General features: G+C 34.4%; 1 long non-coding RNA gene across 1 annotated transcript; it reads left to right on the top strand.

Moving 5' to 3' along the window:
- Positions 1-603: 603 nt before the first annotated feature.
- On the top strand, positions 604-2,274 carry LOC134229292 (uncharacterized). The gene is made up of 3 exons (XR_009984155.1): positions 604-994; positions 1,826-1,908; positions 2,263-2,274. It is a non-coding gene; the product is annotated as an uncharacterized LOC134229292 (long non-coding RNA).
- Positions 2,275-7,836: the final 5,562 nt, after the last annotated feature.

Genomic DNA, 7,836 nt, shown 5'->3' with positions numbered 1-7,836 from the left:
TAACCCTAACCTGGGACGCCGACGCCGACACCGACGCCGACGCCGAGGGTATTACATAAGCTCCCCCAACTTCGTTGAGGTGAGCTAAAAATTAGAAATGGAAATATTATCAAACAAAGCCACAAAGTCCGATCGGTAACGTATTATTTTACGGCATTTTCTAATGCGTGTTCTCTAAAGCCATGGGGATTTCCTAAATGTTAAAAAATTCAACAGTACATAACAACGGAATCTTAACCTTCACGTTTATCTTAAATATTTGTGCAATTTATTAGGATAATCTCTTAAATGTTTCATTTCCAAAGTCATTATTTGCGTGTCAAGATTCATTTGCTGATCATTAGACCTTTCGAGCAGAGGGTTTAACGTAGCTACGGATAGCGATCACGTGACATTGCATGTGAATTCTAAATTAAGAATTTCTCGGTTGGCTTATTACGGAAATGCGCATAGTTCAATATGGCAGACTGCAAGTTGTAAACAACGTGCTCCGAGAAAAGTACAAGAGAAACGTTATAGGAACGCTCAGCTGTAAAGGTAGATCAAGTAAATTAGAGCGAATGAGAGAATACACATCTTAAGAAACAGAAAACTATAAAACCTTTTAATGAACTAAAATGTCTGTGTATCGCAAACGACCGACTAGCACCCCCTATTCCAAAGCAGACGACGCTGCTGGTTTGAATCTCAATCATGATATGACATGGATGAAATCGAAAGAGGGACGAAGATTTGCTGAGATGAGGAACTTGACAAATCAGTTTATATGCTCTCAGTCACAGTGATATCGTTTGTATCTTTTCCAAAAACTTTGAAAGCGATGGTGACTAGGTACTTTATTGTATCAATACATTAGGCCTACATGTAAATGGGTCTGATAGTACTGTATTATTTATGGATTTATCGACACTTTCCACGGGAAATCCCGGCCCCGAAAGTAATACGATGGAGAGGCTTATGATCACTGTTGATATCAACTCAAAAGTAGCTCTTGGTAAGTCATATCTATAGATATTTACATGACATACTTTCATGATAATAGGCCTATTTTAATTCAGCATTAAACTTCACCCTTATGAGTATTAGTAAATTCAGAGAATGTAATAAAGGGACTGTCATTCATTTGATGGGGGTGGGAGGGAGGGGCAAATTTTATGGGTGTCAGATTATGTATTTACAGTGAAGGACAGATAATTTATTTTTATTTCCAAGATCACTGGGGGCCTAATTTTTGTCAGATTGTACCTAAGATATATTTCTATTCAAAAAATTCTACATTTTATAATCATTTAGGGTATTTCGATTCACCTTTACAGTATTTACATTTTGACTTACAAAAATAATTTTGGGATAAAACATGTTTGAAAAGTAAATTAATTTATCAATAATCAGGTAAATTTTGTGTATATTATAATTATTTTTGTTGCTCTGAGTGAGTGTTTCAGTTTGGTAAAATTTACAGTAGCCCTGCAGGGCAAGTTTTAAGGCATGTTTAGTAGTCCAAACTCAATATTTAGTTGTCGTGGGCCAGCGGACTACCCTTAGTGTCGAACCCTGGACAGATTATTTTTGTTTTTCTTCACTGGTAAAAACTGTGTCAGTGTGGTAAACATTGAAACTGTTTACATGTTGTTTGCTGGTCTGATGAAATTGACAAATCTTTATATTACTGCTGCTGTATAGTTAGAATATTGGCCAGGCAGTGGGGCATTTTAATTTAATGTTAGATTTACTGGTTAAAAAGTGATTTGCCAATCAACTATTTTTATATATTATTGTATTTTGCTGGTATACATGTATATTTATTTGATCTATTTTTTTTCAGCCATCAAGATGGTACTTTCTGGTATAGGACCACCAACCCATAGCAGACCAGGGGATCTTGATGTCAGCATAATAGTGATTATGGTTAAGTCATTAAAATTTTGCTATGCCAAATTTAATAAGTGTAGAAAATTGGCAATTTACATGTATGAGGTGTAAATTTTTGCAAGTTATATATACATGTATGTAATATGTAATGGTTTGGGCCATGGATATATATCGTCCAGGGTAGCTCAGTCTGTATAGCATATGACTAGTGATGCAGGGGTCTCAGGTTTGATTCCCGGTCCATCCATACATTTTCTCTTTTCCTGTTACATAATACATATACATGTTTTTTTCACCGAAATTCTATATATAAGATATAGACATTGTGAGAAATATATTTTGATGGTGACTGCAGATAATATTGTATTTGTTAAATTTTATAAATTACAGATAGATTCATCAGTAGAGAGTACAAGGTATATGAATATGAAGTTTAGACCATTCATGCTGATGATGATTCAACTACTGCAGCTCGACGGAAGAATGATTTTCCACCCCTTCCAACAAAGAGCAGGACAAGAATCGCTTGTTGAAAATAAACTAACATAGTCAATAGACTACTTTTCTTTGTCAGCTTTACATTACCGGGTACATGTATCTCTTGATTGAGTGTTACATTTAAAGTGGAAACTAATCACTCCACATATAGATTTTTTTTTCCATTTTTCATATTTAATCTACCCTGTTTTATGTCTGGTGTGGTAATGTGTGTCGTGTGTCGTGTGTTAACATTTGAACATTTTCAGCTTCTTCTCTGCAACCACTGAACCAATTTCAACCAAATTTAGCATAAAGCATTTATGGGTGAAGGGGAACAAAAATTGTGAATTTCATGATCCCTGCCCCCCTGGGGCCTGAGGGGTGGGGCCAAAACCACTAAAATTAATGCAATCTTTAAAAATCTTCTTCTTTACTCCTGGACATCAAGCAGGCAAACTGTTTGCATGATTGTAATCAGCAAGGGTGCTTCTACCAAAATTGTGAAATTCATGGCCCTGGGATCAGGGGTTCTGGTGTTAGGGCGGGGCTAAATAAGTATATAGTGAAAATGCAGTATTTCTTTGAAAATCTTCTTCTCTGCTCCTGGGCATTAAATAAACCAAATAAGTACATAGTTGTAATGAGCAAGAGTGCCTCTACCAAAATTGTGAATTTTATGGCCCCAGGGTCAGGGGCTCTGGTGTTAGGGCGGGGCTCTATTAATGATTATATAGTGAAAATGCATTAATTCTTTGAAAATCTTCTTCTCTGCTCTTAGGTATTAAATAAATTAATAAAGTATATAGTTATGATGATCAAGGGCGTGTCTTTCAAAATTGTGAAATTTGTGGCCCGGGGGTGAGGGGCTCAGGTATGTTCGGGTGGGGCAAACTTGGTCATGTACTGAATATGCAGTTTGAAAATTGTCTTTTATTTCTACATTGTGATCAAGCAGTCACACTGTTGTTATGCTTATAATAATCAATAAACCTTATAACTTTAGAATGCATGACCCCTGGGTTTTTGGGATAGAGGCCCAGGGTGGGGCTTTAAGTTGCATTATTGTATTGAAATAAGTGTAATGTTGCATTGAAAATTTTCTTAGTAAATTGATTATTAAAATATGCAATAAGAAATATTTGTGTAAAAACGTTGTTTATAAACAATGTATGAAATTCTAGCGCCCTAGATTTTTTTTTTTTTTTTGGTTTCAATAATCCGGAAATATAGCTGCATACGAGGCCCGTATACTTCGTGATTTAGAATATCTCACGCATGCGTACAATCTGCAAATTCAGTGTCTTCCGGCAACTCGAAGAAGTCTTGGCAGAAAATTAAGCGTCAAAATACGATTTTAATTTCATTTCAGTTTTAAGAGTGTGTATAATTTACGGTGGGTATGAGTGGTGCAGTTTTTAAGTTTAAACAGTATGGAATATGACGTGCTTTAGCTAATATATTCTTGCCAGTTGGTAATCGTTAGATTCCTTTTTGAGATGATGTCACGTGAACGTTAGGCCTAATGGCGGAACGGATTGTTTATATAAACCTATGTACTAATAAATTCTTTTTATTGGGTATTAGATATTCTGTTTTTGTATTAAGTCGAAAATGTGCTCTGAACTTGAAATGTGATGAAATATTTCGAATTATCTTTGAAGAAATGATAGCCTCGATTGGTAGGACTAAGGAGTTAAAATCGGAAGTGAGAATCCACTTACCAAAAAAAAAGGCACATGGTTTTTAGAAAGCGGCACTTTAATAAAACGGCAGTTGTGCCTTGTATTTATATGATATTTCAATATAATTACTACATTGTAGCTTTGCAAACTGTAATGGGAATGAATCTGAGCAAAACATGAAATATTTTTCTTAATCTGAAATTATTATTTAATATGACAAGTTTTTGTAAAGCTTACAAATATATAAAGTTTTCATAATTTTGAAAATATCACAAAAGTCTTCTTCTGAACTATAAAGTAGACTTTAAAATGTTTACATGTATAGATAAATATCGTTGAGCTAGAATTTAGCAAGTTATTTCCTGTAAGCAGTCTTCACCAAATTTTTTTTTAGCACATGCCCTTTTTGGGCAGGTGTGATAACCAATTAATGAATTATACAAGCCCGAACAAATATTTACATGCCCAGAATTTTATCAAGTTATTGTATTATTCTTATTTGCCATTTCATGACAAGGAAATGATCTGAAATCCATTCTGTCAATTTATAGTCTCGCCATTTGTTTTCAACCTGTACACTTTTTGTGTCTCCTTTGCAGAAGAGTTCCTTGGAAATCGCGGTAAAATAAGATTTCAGTTAAATTTTATTTTGAACTTGACTTTAGATGGAAAATAAAAGACTTTAAAGTACATTTAGTGTTATTGGTCTTGTTTAATTTTATTATAGCAAGGCTTATGCCTTAGAATTTACATGCCCTTCGGGCTTGTAAGTGTGCAAATTCCACGTGCCCGCTTCCAATTTTACCAGGTCCCGGGCATCGGACTCCCAGGATTTGTCGAAGACTGTGCTAGTTGCCCGCCATACTGGAGGTCTAAATGCTCATATTCCTTCATTGTTCAACCAATTAAAAATTTTTATATTTGCTATTTTGAATTAGGAATCATTATTTTTCTGAATTATAAAATTATTTTCAAGAAGTATCCTTTATTGAAATAAAAATTATTTAATAAAGATTTTCCACAAATATTTCTGCTACATCCTAGTAAACTCGGTAAGATGAGGGAAAATCACCTATTCGATCTCCAATATGGTGGCCCACGGGGAGTACCTCTGACTAAATTCAGGACTATCAAAAACTATATTTTTTTTTTTTTAAGTTTTTTTTTTTTTTTAAATCAACACATTTTTTTCAGATATGTTTTAATTAAAATTAGATGTTAGATCTGCTTACATACTCAATAAACTAACATCTAACAACATCCCACAGAGGGTCAAATTAGAGGTTGAATTCTATTGACCTATAAATATTTTTTGAAGTGAATAAGTCGAGCTGCTCCAAATTTGACCTCTGACATGACACTCTATGGGATATTGTTAGATTTCAGTCTAGTGAGTATGCGAGCTAATCTAACATCTAATTATACCCCCCGCAAACGAAGTTTGGGGGGTATATAGGAATCACCTTGTCCGTCCGTCCGTCTGTGCAATCGTGTCCGGTCCATATCTTTCTTACTGAGGGACATTAGAATCTACTACTCCACACTAAGATTGCTCATGACCTAAGGGTGTGTCATGACCTTGACCCAAGGTCATTTGGGGAAGTTCAAGGTCACTGGAAGAAAAATTTCATAAATCATGTTTGATACATATCTTTTAGGCCATAATAAAAATATTCCTAGATTCTCATCCCCGCCCGCCCCGATTTTATACCCCCGCCTCGATTTTTTTTATTTCAGTTTTTCTTCGTCTTAATTTTGATCGGGATCCATATTCATCTACCATTCTACTTTTGTTTTAAATCCCGCGAAGAAAGTCGACATGATTTTGACAGCTGAAAAGATGTTATAATTGCTGTAATACATGCGTATATGTTTTAAACAAGGGTCATTGGTTGAAAAAGATTGGTGATGATGTGAAGTAAGATATAATTGAACCTTTACTATGACTTTTATTCGGGTATTGTAAATAAAATTACACTGACTGACCAGGTCAATAAAAAATATATAAATACAGTTTTACTTTTTTTAAAAAATTCGGAAGAAAATTTTATGGCAAAACTGGGTTCTCATAAACATAAAAGCCTCATGACCCGAATGTTTTTGAAAAGAATTTGGATGGTCTACTGGAAGAACATTTTCTTAATATTAGTCCTTATGGATAAACTTGGTAGGTTCTCATTTCACACAAAGATTGCCCATGACCCAAGGATGTGTCATAACCTTGACCCAAGGTCATTTGGGAAAGTTCAAGGTCACTGGAAGAACATTTTCTTAATTTCTATCCAGTCCATATCTTTCTTATTGATAAGCTTGGTAGGTTTTCATTTCACACAAAGATTGCCCATGACCCAAGGGTGTGTCATGACATTGGCGCAAGGTCATTTGGGGAAGTTCAAGGTCACTGGAAGAAAAATATCATAATTCATGTCAGGTCCATATCTTTCTTATGGATAAACTTGGTGGGTTTTCATTTCACACAAAGATTGCCCATGACCCAAGGATGTGTCATGACCTTTACACAAGGTCATTTGAGGAAGTTCAAGGTCACTGGAAGATAAATTTCATAATTCGTGTTCTGTCCATATCTTTCTTATGGATAAACTTGGTAGGCTCTCATTTCACTCAAAGATTGCCCATGACCCAAGGGTGTGTCAGGACCTTGACCCAAGGTCATTTGGGGAAGTTCTAGGTCACTTGAAGAAAAATTTCATAATTCGTGTCCGGTCCATATCTTTCTTATGGATAAACTTGGTAGGCTCTCATTTCACTCAAAGATTGCCCATGACCCAAGGGTGTGTCATGACCTTGACCCAAGGTCATTTGGGGAAGTTCTAGGTCACTTGAAGAAAAATTTCATAATTCGTGTTTGATACATATCTTTATTATGGAAACCCAGCAGGGGGTATTTTGTCCCATTCGGACAGTTCTAGTTTTAATTAGATTGGACTATGGAAGAGTTATTCTCTTAGTGTGCTCTTTTGTGAAAAAGTCGGCAAATGTACAAATGTCACAGGATTACATAAATATGTAAACAATTGGTGGATAGTTGATTAACAAATCCAACAAAAGCCAAAAGAAATGTTTGATTCTTGCAGCCTTTATATACATCAAGTGTAGGAATGTCAACAATATCAATTGTGTTTCTTATGCATCTATTTATTATATGATACATCTATCTAAATACAATACACATGCCTTAAAACTATTTTTTTTAAATATAAATTATAGGGTAATAAATTTAAAGTTCTCGCTCTCGTACGTGTATCATTTCTTCTGTTCTTTAATTGGAATGACAGAAACATTCAATATTAAAATTGGGTAAAGATTAGCATGTTTTGTATTATCGGCAACGCCCATACTATTCAAGACACGACCAATCGTGCCTTTAATTTTAAGAGTTTACTAAAGGAAATTAAACAGTTATAACAAGACACCTCTGATATGATGACAATAAATTGATTTAAATTAAGGAGATGAGTTGTTTATTTCAATCACAATATTGATTCTTACTGGCTATTACATGTACATCTATGCTAAATAATCCTGTTTATTTCTTAGAATCCCACAGGAGTCTGACTGTTTTTGATCAGAGTTTATGTAATCATGTTAAAAACAAATAAAATTGGGAATATGATCAGATTTCCTGATCACAAGATTTCAATAAATTTAGGAATAAAGAAATTCAGACACATAAATGCTGTGTTTATTTAAAAATATTATATATATAAAGTACATTAGTATGTTTATTCTGCTTATTAATTTTTTTGATAGACCCGTAAAGTTGCATGCGAACTAATAAAAG

This window comes from Saccostrea cucullata, unplaced genomic scaffold (genome assembly GCF_032062105.1).
Source record: "Saccostrea cucullata isolate Sc308-1 unplaced genomic scaffold, CSIRO_AGI_Scuc_v1 ctg4771, whole genome shotgun sequence".
Taxonomy (NCBI): Eukaryota; Metazoa; Mollusca; class Bivalvia; order Ostreida; family Ostreidae; genus Saccostrea; species Saccostrea cuccullata.
This window is presented reverse-complemented; position numbering and strand designations above follow the sequence as displayed.